Raw genomic sequence first — 25,852 nt, 5'->3', positions numbered from 1 at the left:
TCTAAGCGAACTTTAATGCTGAAGAGTGGGGTATGTTAGCTCAAGATAATCTACTACTGCATTAACAGGAAGCGCAATGAAATTGTTGTATTGTGATACATAATTGTTAAAATAGTGAGGCTTTTTTCCTTTGGCCTAGTGGTAAAGTGGGATCCAGAGATAGCTGGCTTGGAGTCCTAGCTCTTCTGTGTGCCCTTAGACAAATCATTTAGCCTGTCTTTTCCCCCTTTTTTTATAAAAAGGAGATACTTGCCTTTCTCTCAAGGTATTGAAACTAAATCTATTTGTAAAACATGTTTGTACCCTCAGATGAAGGTGTGGTAGAAGTTATAATGATGGTGGTAGGAATTTGCATGGTTAAGCTAAAGAATGGTTAGTATCCAAAATGCAGGGATTTGCATTCTGAACAGCTGCTGAAAAGTACAGTCGTCAGTAACCGTTGATTGGCTCATACAGCTATTTGCTCCTTTATTAAATCTACTGAGAATGGATTCTTCAGTTATGTGCTATATTTAACTGGGATCTGTCACAAGAGTGTAAACAGTTAACATAGTACTGAGGTAGGTACACTTACACCAGTTATTTACTGAACTGTGCTTAGTTCCAGAATAGCCCTACTCAAAAAAATCATATCTTTTCTAGTTAGCTTATTGGCTGACTGGGTACACATGGGGAGAAACTGGTATAAGGGCCAAGTTCTTGCCTCCGTTGTCTACATTTAAATGTACTGTGATGACATCGGCAGCATATATACTAAAATTGGAATGATACAGAGAAGATTAGCATGGCCCCTGAGCAAGGATGACATGCAAATTCGTGAAGTGTTCCATATATGGGGGGAGGGATAGCTCAGTGGTTTGAGCATTGGCCTGCTAAACCCAGGGTTGTGAGTTCAATCCTTGAGGGGGCCATTTAGGGATCTGGGGCAAAATAATCTGTGAGGGATGGTACTTGGTGCTGCTGTGAAGGCAGGGGACTGGACTCGATGACCTTTCAAGGTCCCTTCCAGTTCTACATTTCTATGATTCTATGATACTGCTTTCATTTGAACTACATATAAGCCATGCAGTGGTGTGATGTTTTTACATTCCAGTCACAGGCCATATACCTCCTGCCTCAAGTTCTGAGGAAGATGAAAGAATGGAGCATCTGTGATCTTGATTGCTCCCGGGTGGCGCAGGCAGTTCTAGCTCCCAAGCATTCACCAAACGTCCCAATATGCATCCATATTCAGCTCTTCCCGGGCTTCTTGACTCAGGACAGAGGCATGGTATTTGTATGAGCAATGGACCTAGAAAATCATGCTTGGAAGTGATACAATCCATCCTGAGCAATAGTGAAAGAGATTCCATGAGGAAATGCTACACAGCAAAATGGAAAAGATCCAGCATTGCCAGATACCCCCAGAGGGAGCCAAGACCCCTACTGTTCTGGACTATTTCCTCTTTCTAAAAATGTCGGAACTATCTCTCAGCTCCTTGCAGGTCCACTTGGCAGCTATTAGTGCCTTTCACCATCTTTGTCTTCGCCCATCCTATTACAGTGGGGTTTCTAAAGGGACCTTGTGAGATCCTCTCCTTTGATACTGAAACCTAACCCCACATGGGATCTCAGCCTATGTCCTATTGGCATTAATGGAGGCTCCGTTCTAACCCTTAGCCTTGTATTCCTTTGTTTATCTATCTTTGAAGATTGCCTTTCTGGTTGCCATCGCCTCAGCCAAAAGAGTAGGGGAGGTGGAAGCTCTTGTGGCTGATCCACCTTATATAGTCTTCCATAAGGACAAAGTTTTCCCGGAGTTTACTTTCAAATTCATTCCCAAGTAACCTCGTAATTTCCTCTAAATCATGTTATCCACGTACTTGTCACGTTCTGAAGCCTCGTGCTACCAAATAGGACAAAGAACTACACTCTGGATGTATGTCGAGCCTTGGCCTTCTACCTGCAGAGGGCAAAACCCTTTAGGAAATCCTCAAAATACTTTGTCTCCTTTGCTGGGGAATGAATGAGAGGTGTAGCTTTGCATGCATATATGTACATGAAAAGAAAGATATTGATTAATGCTGTAATGCAAGTAGTGAGTCAACAGTCCCAAGGCATATAAGGTAAGGATGGCTTAGAATAACTAAGGATTGGGCTTGACATGATTAGATGACAGGCAAGTCACCTTAAGTCACAAGGTAAAGTATAACAGTATGCAAGTATTAAAAATTAGTCAACTAGTGTTAAGTAAGAAACCACAAACACAGGTTACAGTTTAGGATATTTTTAGGCAATATGTATAACTGAAACGCACAAGGTTTGATTGTAATATTCCTATAAGAACATAAAAATGGCCAAGCTGAGTCAGACCAAAGGTCCGTCTAGCCCAGTATCCTGTCTTCCGACAGTGGCCAATGCCAGTTGCTTCAGAGGGAATGAACAGAATAGGTAATCATCAAGTGATCCATCCCCTGTCGCACATTCCCAGCTTCTGGCAAACAGAGGCTTGGGACACCATTCATGCCCATCCTAGCTAATAGCCATTAATGAACTTATCCTCCATGAATTTATCTAGTTCTTTTTTGAACCCTGTTACAGTCTTGGCCTTCACAACATCCTCTGGCAAGGAGTTCCACAGGTTGACTGTGCGTTGTGTGAAGAAATATTTCCTTTTGTTTGTTTTAAACCTGCTGCCTATTAATTTCATTTGGTGACCTCTAGTTCTTGTGTCATGAAGAGTAAATAACACTTCCTTATTTACTTTCTCCACACCAGTCATGATTTTATGGCAACCAATTGACATAAATGCTAATGAGTTTGATTTAAATGGTTAATCAGCCTATAGGAAATGGGGGACTTCAGCAAAACTGGGGTGTGGAAGTTCAGATAAGGAAAAAGGGGCTGAAACCCTCATGAAAATGTTAAAGATACAAGGGGTGTCAGCGTAATGCATTATAAAAAATGTTACCTGGCCTGTGTGCTGTGGGAGACACCAGTGATGATGAAGATGATGATGAGGAGAAGGATAATGACTGACACTTTGGGTTTCCCTGCAAAAGATGGTGTAAATAATACATGTGCTGTACGTTGTGTATTATTTCTAACTCGTTTGCTGTGCTATGTTTGTGGTTCTGTGTGCTGTGCTAATAGAATTATTGATGATTCAAAAATTATTCCAAAATTTTAAGTGGTTCTCATCTGCTCATTGAGATTCTCATACTAATGACAATTCTGATGCTGTAGCTGATCTGGCTGAACCCTGCCGGTCTATTCTGTGTTAAACAATCAATTATAATCTATATCCAAACTATAGATCTGGTGACAGAGGGGAAGCAATCTGCTCACACAGACTTTCCAAATGGATTTTGGCTTGTGTCCGGCTTTGTTACAGGGTAACTGTGAATCCCTCCCCAGTAAGGTTTGAGGGCTTACTCAACAGATCCAGGCTGCAGCGATAGCTTCACTTTGAGATGTCCCTCTTCTGGAGACCTGTAGAGCTCTATTCGCATCTTTGCCAAACATTATGCTCTGGTACAAGTTTATTCAGCACATGAATCCATAGGCAGAGCATTCCTCCAGTCAGAGGTAGAGCAAATTTCCGTACACACTTCTCCTCAATGAATACTGCTTGTGAGTCACCTCAAGTGCAATACACAAAGGGACCATTACTCAAATTAAAAAGAAAGGTTACTTACCTGTATAGTAACTGGAGTTTTTCAAGTTGTGTGGTTCCTATCTGTATTTCACTCCCCACCTCCTACCCCTCTGCGTCAGAACCTTTTCCTAGGGCTGTTCACAGTAGAAAAAAGTAGAGAGGCAGTCGGTCCATGCTGCCACTTATGCCCTCATTTCAGAGCGCTAGTGTGGACCGGTGAAAATCTTCTGGTCTCAGGAGTATAAAGTACGTGCACACCTTGAGAGGAATACAGATAGGGACCACACAGATACTGTACAGATAAGTAAACTTTCTTTCGGGTTTATTCACATTATTTTTTTGTCTTGTTTGTTTTTCTTCTACTTATACCTTGTAAGTGTGAATCTCTGCTGTGGTCTAGTGTATAATGCTGCTTTTTTCTAGAGACAGTTAGAAAAATTGTTTTGTTTTCTTTTGTCCTCCAGAGTTACTGCAGATTATGGCATAAGGCTCTTGGTGGGGCGCTGGGTCAAAGGGCCTGTAGTGTATCCTTTACCTGATCCTAAATTTGACTGGAATTTTTGTTTCCCACTCCAGCATTATCAAGGGTTGGATACTGCTTATAGAACAAAGCCACATTAACTTCACACTTAGATAGACGTGGCCATTGAGTGTTAAAATGAACCTGTAGAGTAGCAAGGTGGGGGTTTTTTGTTTTTGTTTTTTGTTTTGTTTTCCATGCTGAAACTGTACAGCTTGGAATTGACATTAATTGTCATGTCTTGAAATATCCCAGGGAGAACAGTAATATGAATTTTTTTCATGTCAGATGTTGGAGCTCCTTGTGTTTGGGTTTGGTACATTAGTGTGCGCTAATATATTTAATTGTTTTGGAACTTCATGTATCTGTGTAACTCCAGTATTGTGATTCTTTGTATAGAGATTTCATATCTAAGTACATATGCAACGCTGTACTTTTAAAAAAAGTTTCTTTAGACTTTTATTGTATAGATTTCAGTCTTGCATGGAGGGTTAACTTTGTGCTTGACTGTACACATGAGAGGACCCAGATTTTGCAAAAAAATAAAAAGAAAACCATAAGAAAAAAATAACTTTATATTAATGTGACGATCAAAAGGACGATAAAACTCACCTGGTTACTGTGGACTTGCATATGGAGACTATTGGACCTGAGTGTCTCGGTTAGCAGAATTGTTCTGCGGAAAATAAGAAATGCATACTTTTATTTGTGTATTGCACATTTAGGATGGCATTTATCCTTATCAGTAAGCACATCCTGAATGGAAACTGGGGTGGGTAAACTGCTCTTCTAAAGATGACCTCAAAACTCTCCCTATTTCATGCTAAGTGAGACTTAGACTGTATCTTTCAATGGCTAACACTAATTCATTCTGCCTTCTGAGGAAAAGGACGCCTTACACAGCACTTCTTTCAGCTCTTCTTGGTGTGCCGCCTGATCAAAAGTGATTCACCCACATAAAAGGTCAAGCAGTGAATAAACTATTATAGGCAATATTAAAACTCTGCTTAAAAGCAATGCAGGCTATTTTATGAAGCCATGTACATTTATCAGTGAACATAACTTAAATGATAACACTTATCATAATTGTCCTTTATTTCTCACAGCTGCTGACTAGACCCAAGCAAATGATCATCTGGTGGATAAAGATATTGGACTGTTAAGTATCTGCTTAATCATCATTATAAATGAGAGAAAAATATTTAACTCCAATCTTTGATTTTATTTTTTGCTCCATCATATGCAGTGTTAGTATTAATGCTTGTTGGAAAGAAAATCAAGTGATTCCTGCTTCTCTGTTATAGTCTTGCTGCTTTTTTAATAATCTAACAGTGCCTTTTAAAAAACCCCACTCTGTACAGATATTCATCTGAGTGACAAAGACCACTAGCACACTAGTCAGAATGCTAGCTTTTTGGATGCTGGAATTACATTATAAAATTATTGGATTGTGGAACAAGGTCTGTTAGAATTTGATTATCCAGTCTGTCCCACTGTCAGGAATCTTCTTTAGGGAATCATCTTGCACTGAGTTCTTTGTCTGGGATAACGTTGAATAACTCTAATTAGGTTTTTTAAGTACCCTATATAGAAGTTCAAATCTTTTGCTTTCTGCAAAAGGCATTAGTAATACAAAACTAAAGCTGAGACCAAACGAAAGCTAGGTTGACTTCTTGAATTGAGTTGAGAAAATCAGTTATGATTTGATCTTACTATGCTTAAACCTTACATCACTATTTTCTTTTACTGTGTATTGAGTAAAGGGGGGGGACGACCCTTAAAGGTACAGGTGACTTTTCTTTCAAAAAGGATTATTTGACGGTCATGAAATACAATTTTCTAAAAGAACAGAAATTCCTGCTAAGTTTTTTTTCCATTTAGTGAAGACTTGTTGAAAATTATCTTAATTTAAATTGGATAAACCTCATCAGACTAAGGATGTTATGAGTACTAAGCTTGCGCATATGAAAATTAGAGTATTCAATGTGAGAGAATCTTTATCTGCATACCAATATGTTCTAAAGACACATTGCCAAGTTATTGTGACTAGCCCCCAAATAGGCTGCTTATTAGCATCAAAAGCATGGTAACCACTCTTCAGACAATTAACTTGGTTCCTCCATTAAGATTTTGCAATTCAAATACTTAAATTCATTCAGAATGCTGTGTGAGGCCCCAGATTCTAAGCTTATACTTCTGTCACTGAGAAATGCGATTCAGCTGAATTTATCTTTGGGAGAAATTGTTGTGCATTAATGTTTAACAGGAATATCATTACATTTGGGAATAATTTATTAAGACATTTAGAAAGTATGAATTCATAGGCTGCAGCACGGTTAGCAAAATATTCTAAATCTTGAACTAGGAGGGAAAACTTCTGATTTTAACATGGATATTAGTCCTTTGGAAGAAACGAAACACAGGGAAGTGCTTGAACCATAATATCTTCTGTACCTAATACTTTTTTACTCCCATCTTGCCCTCTTTCCATATACCAGTAGTTCAGCTATTTCTAGGACTATTTTTCTACATTTTCATTCGCCTTAAATTTCTCTCCTATGTGCTTCAATCTAATTTGCATCATTCATATCTTCCAAACCAGTTATCTAGATGGATATAAACTTAATTCAGACACCCTGATGGTATTGTGTGAAGATAAACTCCATATTAACTGAAAACCTGGAGGCACCATAGTAAAATTCTTCTCATAACTTTAATGGCTAGACTTCACCCTTAATCCTTATATTTAGATACTTGTATGACTATGGTACTCTAAATGACTTATGAAAGAATGACATTGCTTTCATTTCCTAGTGATGTTTGACTAATTCCTTATAGTTGTGAGGAATGATCGTTTTTGTCTTGTAATTTATATTTTATACATTATACACCCACAGTGTGTAGCTAATGCATATTTAGCTTGCAGAAACCTAACAATTGTCCGTGGCTGTGTACTATACCCTTGATTTTCTGACCCGAAGTGTTCAGATTTTGACTGGAAAATAAAGGGTGTTTACGAACTTTCCTATTCAAGTTGATAAACTTGTAATTGAAATCTAAGCTTTCAGATCTCAGCAATATATTTTTAATCAGTTCTATGACTTCCACGTATTAAGATTCTATACTTTAAGGCTTAAAAGGCTGTAGCATGTGATTTCCTCTCTCCTCAGTTTTGTCAGCACAAGTTTAAAAAAAAAATCAAATTTTTAAAAGTTCTAGTGGCTTTCACTGATGTAACTTCTTACCAGTTAGTGACAATAATATCAAACTGCTTGCTTGACAAATGGTTATTGGAAATTGACTACTTCTACACACCACATCTATCAACATTAATTATTTTTCGCTTAAAAGCTGTTCTGTTTTTTCTTTGGTGCCCAAATGTGTGAAAAATCTTTTAAAAAAGGCTTAAATTTATGTTTGTTACCGTCTTCACTTATTTAGACTCATAAATCCAAATCAAAATTCTGCCCTTAATTGCACCCTTGCTACCTCCTTGAAGTCAGAATATGAGCCATTGTATTCTTATTCTGCTCTGCCTTTTAGAATAAAGATGTCACGCTGCATATATAATATAATGAAGGATATGATTTAGTCATGGAAGTCACAGAGCCAAGGCTGTGCACCCCTTCCACAGCTGTGGCTGGAGCTGGGAGTGTGCGCCCCAGCAGCTGTGGCTGAAGCCAGGGCTGTGTTCCCCCGCCCCATGGCTTTGGCCGGGGTTGGAGCCAGGGCCGTGTACCCGCAGTTTGGATTAGGGCCGTGCGGCTTGGGCTGGGGCTTGAGCCATTCCTGTTCACTCCCCCTTCCCTAATGGCTGCAGTGGGTGCTGGAGTCAGAGCTCTGAGCCCCCACCTGCTCCCTTTGGCTGTGGCCGGGGTCTGGGCTGTACACACACCCCACCCCGCTTCAGCCGGTGCTGGAGCTGTCCCCTCCCCGTGATGGTGGGATTGGGACTGTTAGTCCTCCCCCTACTCCCCTGGGGCTCCAGCTGTCATTCCTTCCCCCCTCCCCAGCCCTCTCCCCCTCCGTTATTTTTAGTAAAAGTCACAGGCAGGTTATGGCTTCCGTGAATTTTTGTTTATTGCCCATGACCTGTCTGTGACTTTTACTAAAAATAACTATGACAAAATCTTATCCTTAAATATAATATAATTATAATAGTATAAATCTTCATACTGGGGAAATATTGTCTTGATTCTTTGCACTGAGCTACATTATTTTAAGGTTATCTTGAAGAAGATATAGACTTGAGGAATTCTTAGATTTGATTAGAGCTGGCTGGAACATTTTCAGTGAAATGAAATAATCTCTGTTTCATTGAGATCTGGTTTTGATAATGTTGTTATCAGGAAGATTTATTTATTTTTTGGCTCCATGGGTATGCTCTCGCTCTCTTTCATGTCAAAAGCAACCAGAGAGCCCCTGGGCCCACCAAACCTTCCCAAATTTAAAAGCTCAGATTTCGAGCCAAACATGGGCATTTCAACACAACTATATTTGCATGAAACAGTTGAAAAGTTTCTGTTTTGTTCCGCTGCAGAATGAAAACAAATTTTGAAACCTCGAAAGTTGATCTGAAACAGAATTGTTATCCTCCGACAATTGCTCTAGATTTAATATTTTATTCTCCCACACAATTATCCAGCATTTCTCAAACTCTTATAGTAGGCACAGAGCCAGCCCCTCAAATGAGCCAATTTAAAAAGCACACTACTAATTCAATGCTGAGCAGAGTCTATACGCCATATCACTGATTTATACAAAGTCATTCATCTTCCTAGGACAGATAAATGACCATATGTGATTGATTTGTATAAATCAATGTTTAATACTCATACTTAAGCAGTAATGCTCCATGGGGCCTCAAGTCCGCCAACTGATCATTAACTGCAAGGAAATACTTGGACTGAAGGTCACTATTGCTATTATAAACTTAATATTTGTTCTTCGTATCTCATGTTCTGTATGGCGCTGCTCATAAGTTTGTTTTTTGTTTCAAGAACTGTCTTATTGTAGCAGTCTGTCTCAGATAGCATCACCTGTGGAAAAAAACTTAGTTTTGAACTACATATTAGTTTGGCTTGTGCTTGCTCTTTCTGTGAACTTGTTAATCACCATGGCATCCTGAGTGCAGGTGATTAGATACTCTGGTAATGGACAATATACGGACCCCTAAGACAACTCTTGACTCTTTCTCTCTCTCTCTGGGATGTAATCTTGTTTGCGAGATTGATATGATCATTGTAAAAGCCATAAATAGTCCTTTCTCTCAAATACTGACCATTTTATTTATCTTAAAGCATTAAAACTTAAGAAAGGAACAACCAAATAAGAGATCCCTCAGAGCACCATATACTGTTGTAGGATTTCATTCAGTGTTCAGCTGGGATAGAAGTAATCGATTTTTTTAGTTCCATCATGCATCCTAGAAGCACATCTGTTCATGATTTACTCTATAGTATTGTTGTGGCCGGTGCCACTGTGGTGCTATTAATATTCCAACCTCTTCTTAGGATGAGAACTGTTCAGTCTTGGGAAGACATGCTGTGGTGGTTTGTTTTGCAAGGTTCTGTGTAAACAGTGGTCTTTAGAAAGAAAGTGGTGTGAGCACCAGGATACCTTGCTCTCTACCTTGGTATCTGGTTAGTCTCAGTTGAGGCACAGTTGCTCCCTGGGATCTGGGCATTGGTGTTTGGCTGAGATTCCCTGTTTGATCACTTCAGTTCCAGGGCTGTTTTGTATGTGTATATAAAACAAGGTACACTCAGAATATACCCATGCTCTGCATCAGTGACTTCTCTTGCACTGGAAAGCTCATGTGCAAGACCTTGCATATCTGTTGCTGCTTGTCAGGACGGCAGTGCTACTGTCTGAATGGGGCACTGGTGTCCAAAGAAGGGTTAATACTTGGTAGGTCATCTGAATTATTATTCTGGCTGTCCCAGATTGTCCAGGATAGTTCTGCAGTTAGGTTGTCCAGTGGTGTGAATTAAAGATGCAACACACAATGCAGGTAAAACACTGGTTATTTCCTAGTTTAGGTGACTGACATGAACCAGGGTTATAAAATGTTTCCTTCCCTATTATATTGCAGGGATTAGCATCCACTGATTTCAGTGGCTAATGTTGGTGGAGTGCAGCTTATTGATTTCCTGCACTACTAGAAGTGTTTCTGCAGAGTGTCTGACATTCTGTTGACTGAAGTACATGGGAAAAGTGCAGATGGGTGTACCCTGCTCCAGGCACTCTGACAACAGGTTGGAAGAATGCTGTGCAGCAGTGGTCCTGTTGTGTGGAAGCTATGTAAATATGGGTTACCTATCAGGGACGCAGTCTGATGCCAGGAGGGAAGGGAAACCGAAGAGGGGAGAATGTAGTGAGGAACCAGATAAAAGAAACAGCATGTGGGATGTAGGAAAAGGGAAGGTGCTATACTGGATGGAGGGAGGAAAAGGAAGCTTGTGAAGGTGTTGAAGAAAAATCAGTTACAAAGATGGCGAGAAAGGAAGTGGGTTGGGAGTGAGTTTCATGGAGAAAGCAATAAGACCTACCTTCTCTTCAACCAAACTTTCTCATGAATATTATTTTGTTGTAGTAGTGCTTAGAAGCCCTGGTCATCGACTAGGACCATATTGTGCTAGGTGCTGTTATAAATTATAAAACAAAGGGACTCTCTGTCCCAACACCTTTCAATACTTAGTATTTAAAAATTTCTAGCAATTTTACACTCTAGATTCCATCAGAACCATATAGTCCTCTAACTTCTTGCCATGGTTTGTTCCACAACATCTCTGCCTCATACGACTGCAAGACTGATTCTAGTCTCTGTTCTACATAAATAACTATGTTGAAATGACTGAATCTCTATGGGAAGAAAATAGGAGAGGGACTAGGGAAAGTGTGTTTTCTTCATGTACCAAATACAGGTTGATGGAGAGAGCTTTAGTGAGGCATAGTACCCAGCTGGATTGCATCAGCATCAGACCACTTTGTCAGGTGTTGCTGGCATCCACAATGTCCCTTTTTCAAGCAATGAGGACAATTGATTCACAAGATAATTTGCTGCGTAGTAAGGAAACAGTAGTATTCATCTCGCAGTGCTCTGTATTTTTGAGTCACTTTTTATTTTGCGATCTGTCAGCTTGACAGATGCTAAGGTTAATTAATTTTAATTTGGCCTTTTCCTGCAGTTTTGACTGTTGACTGTCTCTTCTTTGCTACTGAGACCTTTTCTCCCTAATCACTTCACGTTTGCAATAAGAAATGGAACATCTGATGGAAATTTGTTCATAAATAAGGGAAGTAAACTGGAATGCAGCCAGATGTTATCAGAGAAGGCTCCCCAAATCCTGATCTTGTGTTTCACCATGGTATGAGAGATTAGTTTAATTAACCTCTCATTAGAAACATGTCAGTCCTACAGTCGCATAGTAGGCTAGAGTCAGGCTATTAGAAATCCTAAAAGACCAGTTAATGTGGAAGCGTTAGCTTTTATTCTTCCAAAAGTTAATAGCAGCTTCCTCATTTGGTCCAGTTCTCCTACACTGATAGGGTAACTTGATGTGTTTTTCTTCGTTTAGAGGTAAACATAATTGTATTAATCTAGATATGCTGAATAAAATAGTTTTTATTGTAAATGGGAATACAAGTACCTACAGTAAGAAAATAGAATGTTCTTCAGTACAGTATTCTGCAAAACACAATTGTGCAGATAGCACACTACTAATGTAGAAGATTATCTCCACACACTAGTGAAGGTAGTTTAATAAATGGGGTTAGATTTTATAGAAGGATTTTTCAATATCTATATCAACTCACCGAAGCATAAGTAAATATTTAGAGAGACGTTTAACTGCAGGTATAGATCCAGATTGTGACTAGCCCTTTTGGCATGAGGAGTCAAGGCATAAAGGGTGGTGTCACTCCCATTCCATTGGCCTCCATCTGAGAAGCTCCCTCTCCCACCCGTAGGTGTTCTGGCTGAGAAAGCAATTAGCCAGAATTCATCCAGGAGCTCCCCCTGTTGTTTAGGTTCTACTCAAGCTCTTCCTCTGGTGCAGCAAGTGGCTTAAATCCACAAACTGGCCTATGTTGTAGAAGAAGCATAATACCCTTGTACAGCTTTGTGTGTAGTGGTGTCTTTCCACTGAAGAAGAGTAATAACCAAGCAAGAAGAGAAATAACCCTATTATATGGTTGTCAGAAGAGGCATGAAATAACGGTTATGATCCATTAAGTATCAGGGCTAGAAGAGTTAAAAAAAAAAAATCCACAAAGGTTACAGGGCTGCTTACAGGAGCTGCAGTTAATCCATATGCTGCTCATAGTTACCATTACCAGCCTCCCTCCCTCTTACCAGGGTACTTTGTTACTATTGCAGGATAGATAGAAACAGTAATATATATTGAACAAAGGTTGATTTATACCTAAATTATTTAAACAATCAAAAGGAGCTGGTAGGATCTTGTCAACTCCGTTTTTTATTTACTTTGTGGAAGTATAATGCAGGAAAGGAGGGTTGCTTGGTATTATGTTGAAACTCATAATCTTGGGATGTTACATGCTGTTCATATGAATCAGACTTTACTGGAAAGTCCAACGGGAGGGAAGAAGCATGGATTCTGCAAAATATGACAGGAAGCTACAACGGATTACAACATAGGGAAGATGATGCTTACTGTAGAGAGGAGCTCTCACTCCCCTGACTGTCAAAAACTGGGAATATTTGACAGGGTGGGGTGGAAAGATAGATACCTCCATAGTATTTCCCTTCAAATGTGGATCAGTTGACAGTGTAGAAAAGAAAATGGTTTTCAGTAAATAAATTTGTACCTCTGTGTGGGGTAAAATTTAGGCGTAAAGAATATTTAATGGAAATACAATCAGTATAATTGTTTCAATGCCAATGTATTGTGTATTCATATGCTAATCCATTATTTTGCTAGTGTTACAAAAATCTGATTACACAAAATATTCAGATCAGAGTATCATACTGTATGCAATCCATATAGGTCATTAACAGAAAGATACCATTCCATAGCCAAGTTGTGGAATTGGGCTCCAGGCACCAGCAAAGAAAGCAGGTGCTTGGGGTGGCCAATGGAAAGGGGCGGCACGTCTTCGGCGGCAATTCAGCGACGAGTCCCTCAGTCCCTCTCAGAGCGAAGGACCCACCGCCGAATTGCCGCCGAAGAATTAAGCGGCGCTGTAGAACTGCCACCGATCGCGGCTTTATCTTTTTTTTTTTCCCTCCGCTTCACCTCTTTGGGCGGCAAAAAAGCTGGAGCCGGCCCTGATTGGGACTTGAGTGCACTTCACATCCCAGCCTAGATAGAATGCTGCTAACAAATTAAGCTAGTGATTGCTGGCATTGTCCAAAAGGAATCCAACTGGTATAAGTTTATTTTGGGAGATGAGGTAGTTTGCTGCCACACACTAGTTTGGTGTCAGATGTTAAAGCTCACTTAAAGTGTTCTAAGAATAATCACAATAATACTGGAAGATGAGGCAACTTAAAAGGATGGTGTTAGGTTATATTTGGCCCAAGAGATAGGTTTTTCAAAAATCATCTTTGAAACCTAAAATAATAAGTAATGGCTTCCATGATTTTTTTAAATAAAATTCTAGTGGAAACAATCTTAACAAAGCACCATTTTGTGGTGTTTTCAACACACTTTTAGTATGGTGCATGAGAACATTAAAGTGAAATGAACCGTAAACCAAAATGAAATATGGATGTTTTCGCTGTCCAATCTGAGATATGGAAAGCTGTATTAAGAGAACTAGAATTCAAAACTTGTTTTATTGAACTAATGTGTTTGTAAAATAGAAAAGGAAGTTTCTACTTTCACATTCTGGTTTAAAAAACCATATTTATCATTTCTGTTTTGCAACTTATGATTTAAAAAATTAGCATTTTTATTTTGAAAGAGTAGTTCATGAGATTTCCTGAGTGAAAATTCATCTTTAGAAAACAAATACTCCCTAAAATAATAGAGATTATTCATTACCCCATGCATGTTTCATGTCCTTCATTTAAAAGTTAAATATAACTGTTCAGTTTTGAGGACAATGTTCAGATCCCTGGGATTTGTGATCCTGAGTATATCTTTGAAATGAGATTCCTTGAAGCTATTGCTGTACAGCTGTGTTGTTGATGCATTTAATTAGTCTTCAGATGTGTGTATGCTTGTAAACACAATGTATGTGATTTGACTTGGAATCTATAATTTATTAAGTAAAACAAGTGAGGGGAGGAACACTTGAATAAAGGTACTAAGGTGATTTTTGCTTCTAGCAAGCTTCTAATCACTACTCTTGAGATGCAGTTGCTGCTACTCTGAGTTTTTCGCATGTGAAGAAGTGTTTCTAACATTTCCAGTAAACACGAAGAAATTTTTTTTAAAAGTTGTCTTTTTAATTCAGTGAAGAAATGTGGGATGCTTTAAATGTTCTAGTTGTTGCTCTCCAGGGTAGAGTAAGGTGATTTTAAAATGCAGATTTAAAGATACTTTGCCTTTCCCATCTTTTTATAAATTATCTTATTCCCCAGCAAAAATCAAACAATATCACTAAAAGTTAATGTATCGTAGGGGCGCATTAGTGTCTGGAAGGAGCCAGGTTCTGTTCCTAGGTTAGCTGCACTACCATGGCTACAGCTCTGTTTTTGCCTTGTTTTACTAGGTTTTCAACTGTTATGAAAACTTTCTCCTACATCATTCATTCTTTTCAGATAACCAGTTTTTGTAATTTAGTCTCTTCATTTGTTGCAGTCCATGCTAAGTCTAGCCAAAATTATTAGATCAATATGTGTGTTTTTGTAGAAAGAAACAGTCCTTTCAAAATGGATCATTACCATAGGAAAACTAGGCTTCTCAGGCTATTAACTTTCTTATGGATTAGTGCTTCAATGTATGAAATTAAATTGCAGTTTGATTACTGTAGCTGTAAAGAAAAATGTTCAGTCTGAAAGAGGCGAAAGACATTTATCACACTCTTTCCAATATGTCTCACATTCAGAGCTCTGTTTTTTTTTCTTTCTAGTGATCACTTTCATCTTTTTACCTAGCACAGAAGCCATAGCTTGCACACACAAAGGAAGAAGGCTTAACCTAAAGTTCAAGTAGGTGATTTTTCCAAATGATTTGAGATTATATTCCCTTTTTATTAAAGCATTCAAAAACTACTTTTAAATTATTTCAACAAAAGTTGTCACTGGAGTTGCTCTGTGTGAACAAACAGTACTATGTACCAGGGCCGTAGCAACAAAGAACGTGGCCCCCTCCGAACGGTGGCCTCCTCTGAACATATGTCTGGGTGGGGCCCCTTACAATGCAGAAACTGGAATGCGGTATTTATTTTGCCACTTTTAGGGGCCCCCTTCCTTGCGGGGCCCCCTCCGGTCGGACGGTACGGAGGGTGCTCGCTACGCCTCTGCTATGTACATAATATTATGTTTATGGAGAAATAGTACCCATCATACGTTTGACAACTTGAACATAGACCTGGATCATGGACTGACCATTGCTGCTTGTGCTATGAGATTGGGGAGAGAACTTTGTGCACTTCTGTCACTCCCTCTTCTTCAGAACTGAGCACTTTTTCTAGGGGTGCTTCATACATTAAAAATGTACGTATTATTATGCTTTAAAGTGACTTCTACACCCTGTTAGTCAAGGGGATGTGGGACAGAAGGGGAGGGCTCATCTTTAAACACTCAGTTTTTCTGGAGGCCCAGGTTTCTAACAGAATCCATAGGCTTTCACAGGGCAATCCGTCTTTCCTAACTCTAGAGGGGGTAATAGTTCTCTGACACAGCCTCTAGTGTTGCATAACTTCTTTTTAAAGGTGCATAAAGTTTGCATTAGTTCCCTTTTCCAAAATAAGTTTTTTCCATCACAACTATTATTCTGTGTAGAGTTGTTTATTAGTGTACAGCTTTTCTCAGTAGTCTTTTTTCCCTTTATTAAAATAAAACAGTTGAATAATTTTTTTGGATGGAAAAACATAAAAAAGAATGATGGACATTAAGAAATATTTTCAATAGAAACAGTACTGGTCCACTGTCTCCAAGTAAATAGAAATATAATACAGAGGGACAAACCAAGTAAGTTGTGCCTTTCTACCTCCTGAATTTCTTTTGAAAGAGGTAAATGAGTAAGGAATTGATAGGAATAAATGATCAATTCACAGAACAGAAAGAGGTTAATAGCATGGCACCTTAAATATATTGTTCAGTACTGGACTTGGACCACTGGTTTGTTCCAGTATGGCAATACCTATTTTTGTCTTCAGGAACCTGAGGTAAGTGGCAGTTGGATATCATGCCCACGAGGAAGGAGTTTCTCACTAGTATATAATTCCCACTACAGACACTTTAGGTTTCAGTGTAAATTTAGGCATAATTTTGAGGACGCAGATGTTAGTATTGCAGGGATTCTGCTATACGATCCTATAAACCATTAGGGAAGATTGCTCGACAGAATACTTAAAAGCTTGGATTGAATGTTTTGTGACTCTTCAGACTGGGTAAATTATGTGATGTACACGAAAATAGACTTGCATCTGTCCCAAATTAGTACTATGTCAATTGTCCATTGCTATTTAGCCACAGATATGTCTTCTACTACTTAAAACCCAGAAAAGCCTTTGCCCACTGGATTTTTGGTTTAGTGTGATTTGACTTCTTGATTAAAAAAAAAAAAAAAAGCCAAAATCTTTTACTAGGGCTTTAAACTGAGAAGCAGGCTTTCGATGAAGTATCTGCAAAGGAGGCTGGGTCCTTCTTTGTAAAGTTGGTTCTTAATTAAGTGTACTCTCTTAGGGCTGGTCCACACTACCCCCCCACTTCGAACTAAGATACGCAACTTCAGCTACGTGAATAACGTAGCTGAAGTCGAAATATCTTAGTTCGAACTTACCGCGGGTCCACACGCGGCAGGCAGGCTCCCCCATCGACTCCGCGTACGCCTCTCGCGGAGCAGGAGTACCGGTGTCGACGGCGAGCACTTCCGGGATCGATTTATCGCGTCTAGACAAGACGCGATAAATCGATCCCAGAAGATCGATTGCTTACCGCCAGACCCGGAGGTAAGTATAGACGTACCCTTAATATGTGAAATTCTTGGACTACATTCATAGACAGTTACTATCTGTCACATGTGCCTTTATTATACCCAAATTGAAAGAGTAGACCTGACCAGGGAACTGTGATACAGACTATTTTTAACGATCTTATCCACTGAACACCATTGGTATCTTTAATAATATAACACATTGTCAAAAACTAATCATGTTACAGAAAAATCCTATATTCCCAAACGATATTAATTGTCTCCTATTTTTGTGTAGCTTGGTATCTTTGTTCAGTATCTGCAAACTTGCTAGTATTTTCAGGTTATAATAGGCTGCCCCCCAGACCTTGAAAATGGAGATCCTGTCTGTGTAACATTGAAGATCCTTTGGTTCTTTAGGAGCAGGGGTTTGGCCCAGGGTCACTGATGAAAAATGTCTTTCCTGCACTGTGCTTTATTATTCTGTGGGCTGACCTCTTATACTGCCTTCCATCCCAAACTTCATTTCAGTGGTACTGTAATGTAGTTTGTAAAGTTCTCTGGGATCTCTGAAGTTGAATGGCATTTTTATTTATGGAGATTGCATGACTCTCAAAAGTCTCAAGTTCTAACCATATACATGCACAAACACCTCTTGGATACTCTATTCCTGTGTTTGACACTGGGGAAGAGAACTCCACCATTGTTTAAGGGCTGCTATAGTTTTTAATAAAAATGTGATTTCATTTTCCCTCTTCATATGAAGTAAATCAATCTTCTACAGATTCTGGTACAAAAGCTTTTAAATAACAAAGATATATTTGAAGTTTGGCAAAATGTTCCGTAAAAGGGCAGTAGATCCCAAAAATGAACCTGGAAGGCTGTATCATCTGTCTTGGCTCTTTACACAATGGAACTTTTGCCTACATCCAGTAGACTATACTGTGCTGTACCATCTTCAGAGTTGATGATTCCATTACACATCGTTATTTTATGTCCAGGGGCCCACTGAAAGTGAAGCAAGGTTGGCTGAAGCCTCTCTGTTCAGCAATATCTCATCTTTTGTTTCCATTTGTCTGGCTTCCAGACAACTTGAATTGCCCTGTATATCACCGTTGGCAATACATGCTTGCTAATTTTCATCATGACCTCTGGATAACTCAAGGCCAAATCTTTTCCTTCATCTTCCAGATGCTTTGTGCTGCTCAGATACCTTGATGCAGCCAGAAAGCTGTCCCGAATGGTGGAATCACTGAATTATGTAAAGTGGAATCACTGAATAGTGTAAAACTGACATAGCTATGTCTACACCACCTGCTTCTGGTCCTGTGTGGGTTGGGGCAAGAGTGGAGAGTGACAAGAGTGCATTGTACTCTGGTGATCCCCATCTGACAGAAGGGTTACTAGGAGACTAACTGCTGATGCAATTTAGAGCTGTCTTGAGTGCTGCTTTAAGTTATGTTTCAAAGTGAATAGGCCTCAGGATTAGGGTAATGGAAAGGTGGTTTAGACTTGAGTGCTTAGACAGACCAAGGATCTGGCCCATAGAGTGAAAATTGAAGCTCCTTTCTTAAGCCATCCCCATTATCTGTAAGCATAGATGAGACAGTAGCTCTCTGACCACAGTGAATTGAACTACTAAGGAATAAAGGAGACAGATATAATCCCTTTTGGTAGCTTCCATTGACTATATTTTTGTATTTATGATAGTGCCTAGAGAACCTAATTGAGATCAGGACTTGTGCTAGACGTTATGTACAAATGCATAGTAAAAGACCGTCTCTGCCCTGAAGAGATTGTGATCTAATTAGAAAAGACAAAGGGCAAGAGATGGTATGAATTATGGTTTGTGTGTGTGTGAATCCAGTGGAATCTGGATTGAAACTACTAAACTCAAGTGACTTAATGGGAGATGACCAAACAGCCTTTATTGTAACATCTACTGGTCACTACTGATTTGGTTTGGATTTTAATTAATAGGGTATATCTCCCTAGCTATCAAATCAACCTTTATTAATTTGTTTTATTTTAATTGCCTCACAACAGCCAGGCATCCTGTCTGACATAGCCAATTTAGTTTTTCCATGTCTTGCTCATTTTTACAGATTTAGTAGTAAGGTAGATATTTGCCCTTCTGATGTTGAAATGATTGTAAATACCACAATCTAGCAAGCTCAAGGATATGAAAACAAAAGCAGATAGTGGATATTAAATGAGAAAACAATCTTACCTTGTTGTTGATTTTGAATAGTCCGTGAAGAAGAGCTCCAGGTGTTTTCCTTAAGCAATATTCTGAAGTCCTTCAAGTTACTAGTTGCTCTTCTGTACTCTCATTAACCAAAAGTTTGTTATCCAGAGATCTGAGCTTCTTATAGGTTTGACTTCTATGCATAACCATTGCAATACTGATGAGTATATTGAAGGCCAGAGCCATTGGTTCTATCACAATAATTTCTGTACTAGTCTATCAACAGTTAATGTAGATGTAGTATTTTTGTTTGATGGCTGCTGATCCATTTGTGTGAATGATAACTGTACTATTGATCTGCTGTATTCTTATTAGCTTAAAAAACAGACCTGTTATATACTTAGCTAACTGGAGAGCTGCTTAGACAGAAGTAAGTTATTCACAGAAGTACACTAGATGTTTACAAATGTTGCCTTTAGTAGTTAACTGAAGATTTGTGTGTGGTTAACTTAGAACCTGAAAAAAAAAACCTAATACTTTAATTGATCAATATTCAATTCAGTTGATTTATATTCAATGTAGTGGTCATTGCCATCTACTAAATATTGAATAACAATGGTGTTACTGTTGATGAAACTCTTTTTTCTTTTATTGACTTATGTGGATTGTGAATTACATGGGAATTACTTTTAAGTGTTGGAGTCTCCCATTGTAGTCCACGTGTGAGAGTCCGTTTGTTTCAGTGTGTCATCTTTTGCGAATGTAATCGGATGAGGGATCCGCAGATGCGTCTGCACGTTGGGCAGACTTGGCCGCATGTTTTTGCCACGGCATGCTTTCTTCGCTCACGCGTCTCTTTGGCATTTTCTGTTCTGCTGTTCTCAATGGTGCTAACCACAGACCAACAGATCTTGCTGCCTTCCTGTTCTGTTGACGGCAGCAGCAGCTTTTCATGTGTTCGGGTCCACTTGTCCAGCTTTTAGGTGAGCTCTGAGAGTGTCCTTAGTTTGTTTTTATTGGCTTCCCAGTGTACATACTCCCATTTTCAACAGTCCATAAAATGTGGGTTTGGGGAGTTACGTATCATGCATACATATGAGGTGACCAGCCCAATGAAGTTGTACCTGTATGATTAGGGATTCAATGCTAGTCATGCAGCACCAGACCAGGGCTTCGATGTTTAGTATCCTGTCCATTCACTTGATGTTACAGATGAGATGCAGAAAGAGCATGTGAAAATGCTCTGACTGCTTCAAGTGCCTGGTATAGAGTGTCCATGTTTCACAGATGTATAGAAGAGTGCTCAATATGATTGCACAGTAGATATTAATCTTAGTGCGAACGTAATGCCTACCACATTCCACAGGCAGCAACAAAGTCAACCGTAGGCAGAACTGGTTTTAGAAATGTGCTGCTTGATTTCATTGTCAACTACGGTATAATTATATGAAGTGCTGCCAAGATAACAAAATGTTTCTACTGTATTAAGCAGTGTGTCATCAACTGTGATTTTGGGGGGGCAAATAAATTTTTCCTGGAGCAGGCTGGTAAAGCACTTTGGTTTTCTTGAGGTTGAATCCAAATCACTTTGTCAATCTAGAAAAGCAGTCAATTAGAAGTTGGTGTCTTCAATGGTATGTGCTACGAGTGCGCAGTCATCAGCCAAGCAAGTCAGTCACTTTAGTGTGAGCACAAAGTCTCTGGAGATGGAACATTCTGCCTTCTGTGTGGAATTGCATGTAAATATCCTTGTCTCAGTCTTTGAGCATACTCGCTAGCATATGTGCTATCACCAAAGAGAATGGTAAATGGTATAGGTGCAAGAACATATCCCTGCTTAATGCCACTTATGACAATGAAAGGCTCTGATGAAATACTATTTTCCAGCACTCTAGCCAGCATGCCACCATGGAATGATCGCATGATGGTGTGCTGGCACCTAACTTTGGGTAAGATCTGTCAGACGCCCTTGCAATTAACAATGTTGAAAGCCTGTATTAGTTCTACAGACACCATATAAAGGTGACGGTTTTGTTCCTGGCACTATTTAGCGAGCAACAAAAATATCCACTGTTCCGAAAGCCATGTAGACACTCTGAGATGATGTTATTGGTGATGGTGGAGCGTCTATTGAGAGAGGTGTCAAAGTCTTCCCAGCAGTGGAAAGAAGCAAGATACCGGAATCATCACAGATGCTCCATCATCTTTGCATTTGTATATATGGACAACTGAGGCATCCTTGAAGTCTTGAGCCGTGCTCTCCTGCTCCCAGATGACATTGAAGAGTCGCATGATTATTTGCAATGTGTGGTTAACCACTATGCCTATAGACTTCTGGCGGTATTTCATCTAAGCCAGGTACCTTTCCTTGTGACAGTTGTTTGATAATGACTTCCGTTTCGCTAATACTTGGCAGTCTAACGAATTCGCTGTGTAAAGAGAACTGAGGTACACCATTGATAGCAGCTTCTGAAATTGTAGATGGATGATTGAGTAGACTGTTAAAATGTTCAGCCCAATGATCAATGATGGCTTTCTTGTCTTTGAATTCTGACCACCTAGCTTTGACCTCTGGTCTGCGCCTGGACTCTGGCTAGGGTTCTGACCCTGGTTTGACTGCAGACTCTGATCTCAGTTTTGACCTCGGCCTGTCCCTGGATCTCAATTCCAGGACCATCCTTGGCGTAGGTCCAACCCTTTTCCCAGCTGTAACCCATGCTCCAACTGCTAGGCCTGATTATCTGAAAAAGTGCCTGATACCATGAGTTTAGTCAGTACATTCTCTTCGCCTCTTAGATATTCTAGAGAAGCTTTCCCCATCTCTAATGGCGCCCTTCCTTACCTCCATAAAAAAAAAGTATGTACCATGGTGTATGGTGGTGTGGCCCGTAATGCATGAAGTGTGCGAAGGCCACCTGATCATGAGCCCTCATGCTAGTTTCATGTCTATGGTGTTGTCTGACTTCCTCTTCCTAGTGTTATTTCTAAAATCTAACTTCCACTCAGGGGAAACATGTCTATACACTCTAGATGTTGAAAGGACACTTATTACCTAGAGAGAACCAAACACTATTTATAGCCTTCGGGGAAAAATGCCAGGGAAACCTGATTTCCAAACTGAGGCTACCCCATTGGATAAAGAGGTGCATAGAGCATATCTTAGCTAGAGCCACAATCCGTTATGGAATAAAGACACATACTCCACCGAGCCGCTGCAGCTTCTATGGCATATCTGAGATACATTCCTATCCTGGAGATATGCAGAGTAACAACACGGAGTTCAGTGCATACTTCCACTCTTCGGATTTGACATCCTGCTCTGATGCCCAATTTGGGAGAGTGGTGGTACAGTCACATTCAGTTAAATAATTCCTCAACCACCAACCACTCAGGAGCAAGGCTCATTGTCACCCTCAAATGGGAATACACAGAGTTTACTCTGGTGAAAGAGATCAAAGAAGAGGTTACTCGCCAGTAACTGTTCTTTGGGGGTCGCCTCTGTGCATTCACAGTGTCCTGCCACCTTAGAGTTGTATATGAAATCATTACTCTAGTTTTGGAGAAAGAAGTGAGGCTGTTAAAGGGGTACACTCCCTTATGTAGAGTAGAGCAATGTAATCCTTGTGCAAGAACATCTGTGCAACCTCCAACAGCTGCAGCTTTGCAAGACAATCCTGTAGTTCAATGTCTTGTTTGCCAAATCCCACAAGTAACGAATACACAAAGGTGACTATCAAATGAAAGCATCCCCTTCTGCTCATTGTATTTTGAAAATATAGACATTGAATGTTTATATTTGTGTACACTGAATTTGTATATTTGTAGTAGACTAGATGGTGCAATAGATGATCTGGCAGTAAGCATGGCATTATGGACACAGGGCAGAAGATGCATGCCTAGGACTTAAAGTTGGTTCTTTGGCAACCATCCTCTCTGAGGAGCCATGCTGAGTACTGTGTGCTAGATGCCCACAATGGAATGATAGTTACAGTAGTTGCCCACAGTGATGTGTGGATGCCCTGCACTGACGTACCGGAAAGAGGATCTTAATATGAGGGCACAACACCATTGTGACTTGCACTCATTCATTTGCGATTCTTTAGCTTGTATGGATCTACACAAACAATACGGAAAGGAAGCATCTGTGCCTGGTAGTGTGAGAATTACAAACACAACAGTTGTAGGGAGTGCTGTGTGTGCAAACATGATAAACCAGTTTCTTAACCAAGAAGGCTCCTGTGGACACTCAGCAGTTTTTGGACTGAACCCTTTTGGAACTGCCTAATGTAGTGTGTATAACTCTGAAATGGGGTAGTTCTTTAGCACAGACAAGCTAGTGAGTTAGAGGGTTTTTGGAGTTCTTTCCTAAGACTTTTCACAAAATGACTGCTCTCTTATGAAAAGAATAGTCTTGAATTGTCTTAACACTGAAATATGAGTTCACATTTGTGCATGTTTTCTGTACAAGAAGGATTGTGTGAGAGAAGGAAGTCATTTTTCTGTTTCAAAATTTCTAAATTAGCAATGTGGGAGTAGAACATAAAGTTGATAAAAATATTGCAATATCAAATGGTTATTTCAAGTGTCACTAAGACACTTACAAAAACTAAATAAAATATTAGAGTAATGTATAATTTTGCCAAATAGGGTCATTCTTTTAAAACTGTTGTATTGGATTTCAGTGCACTTATTTAAGATCCATTTAAACTACTTTCCAGCCCTGTGCAACTTCAGTATAGTTAGGGAAATCACCCACACTCATTAGAAAGCTTGTATTGAAAATATTCTTGCCTATTGGTACTCTGGATTATGAAAATGTAGGGCCCTCTTCTGCAGAAATGTTATATGGATATTTCTTTCACATTTTAGAGCTCAAAGGCAAACTTTTGACTTTTTCAGCAAAAAAAATAACATTTTTTTTGTGGCACATTTTGCGTGGAGAACCAAAAAGGAATTATTTCATAGATTCCAAGGCCTGATCAAGTAGTTTGACCTCCTTTATAATACAAGCCATAGAACTTCCCCAAAATAATTCCTAGAGTATATCTTTTAGAAAAGCGTCCATTCTTGATTTAAAAGTTGTCACTGATGGAGAATCCACCACAGCCCTTGGTAAATTGGTCCAATGATTAGTTACCCTCATCTATTAAAATTTACGCCTTACTTCCAGTCTGAATTTGTCTAGCTTCAACTTCCAGCCTTTGGATCAAGTTATACCTTCCTCTGCTAGACTGAAGAGCCCATTATCTAATATTTGTTTCACATGTAGGTACTTATAGATGGTAATCAAATCACCCCTTAACCATCTCTTTGTTAAGCTAAATAGATTGAGCTCCTTGAGTCTCACTATAAGGCATGTTTTCTAATCCTTTAATCATTCTTGTGGCACTTTTCTGAATCCTCTCCAATTTATCAACATCCTTCTTTAATTATGGACACCAGAATTGAACACACTGTTCCAGGAGCAGTCGCACCAGTGCCAAATAGAATGGTAAAATAACCTCTTTACTCCTACTTGAGATTGCTCTGTTAATGCATCCAAGAATCACATTAGCCCTTTTGGCCTCAGAATCACACTGGGAGATCATGTTCAGCTGATTAAGCATCACGGCCCCCAACTCTTTTTCAGGTTTCAGAGTAGCAGCCGTGTTAGTCCGTATCCGCAAAAAGAACAGGAGTACTTGTGGCACCTTAGAGACTAACAAATTTATTTGAGCATAAGCTTTCGTGGGCTACAGCCCAGAGTCATTGCTTCCCAGGATAGTCCGTTATCCTGTAACTATGGCCTATGTTCTTTGTTCCTAGATGTATACACTTATATTTAGTCGTATTAAAAAGTATATTGTCCGCTTGCACCCAGTTTCCCAAGTGATCCAGATAGCTCTGTATCAGTGACCTGTTACCTTTGTTAATTAGCACTCCCCCAATTTTTGTGTCCTATGCAAACTTTATCAGTGATGATTTTGTTTTCTTCCAGGTCACTGATGATGATGTTAAATAGCGTAGGACCAAGAGCCGATCCCTGCGGAACCCCATTCAAAACACCTATTGGATGATGAGTCCCCTTTTACAGTTCTATTTTGAGACCCATCAGTTAGCCAGTCATTAATCCATTTAATATATGCCATGTTTGTTTTATATGGTTCTGGTTTTTAAATCCAAATGTCATGTGGTACCGGTGCCTTATGGAAGTCTAAGTATATTACATCAACATATTATCTTTTTCAACCAAACTTGTAATCTCATCAAAAATATTAATTTAGTTTGACAAGATTTATTTTCCACAAACCCATGTTGATTGGCATTAATTATATTACCCTCCTTTAATTCTTTTGTAATCAAATCCTGTATTATTTACTCCTTTATCTTGCCCAGGACCAATGCCTATAATTACCCAGGTCATCCTGATTTATCTTTTTTAAAAATTAGCACAGCATCAGTTTTCTTCCTCTGTT

General features: G+C 39.4%; 1 protein-coding gene and 1 non-coding gene across 2 annotated transcripts in view; both read left to right on the top strand.

Moving 5' to 3' along the window:
• CHID1 (chitinase domain containing 1) overlaps nucleotides 1–25,852 on the top strand; it is a 277,865-nt gene that overhangs the window by 141,517 nt on the left and 110,496 nt on the right. The gene's annotated exons all lie outside the window — the stretch shown is intronic.
• LOC112118254 lies at nucleotides 733–836 on the top strand. The gene has a single exon (XR_002909044.1). It is a non-coding gene; the product is annotated as a U6 spliceosomal RNA (small nuclear RNA).

This window comes from Terrapene carolina, unplaced genomic scaffold (genome assembly GCF_002925995.2).
Source record: "Terrapene carolina triunguis isolate 2854851 unplaced genomic scaffold, T_m_triunguis-2.0 Scaffold171, whole genome shotgun sequence".
Classification (NCBI taxonomy): domain Eukaryota; kingdom Metazoa; phylum Chordata; order Testudines; family Emydidae; genus Terrapene; species Terrapene triunguis.
Note: the sequence above shows the minus strand (reverse complement) of the source record. Positions and strands in the feature narration are given on the sequence as shown.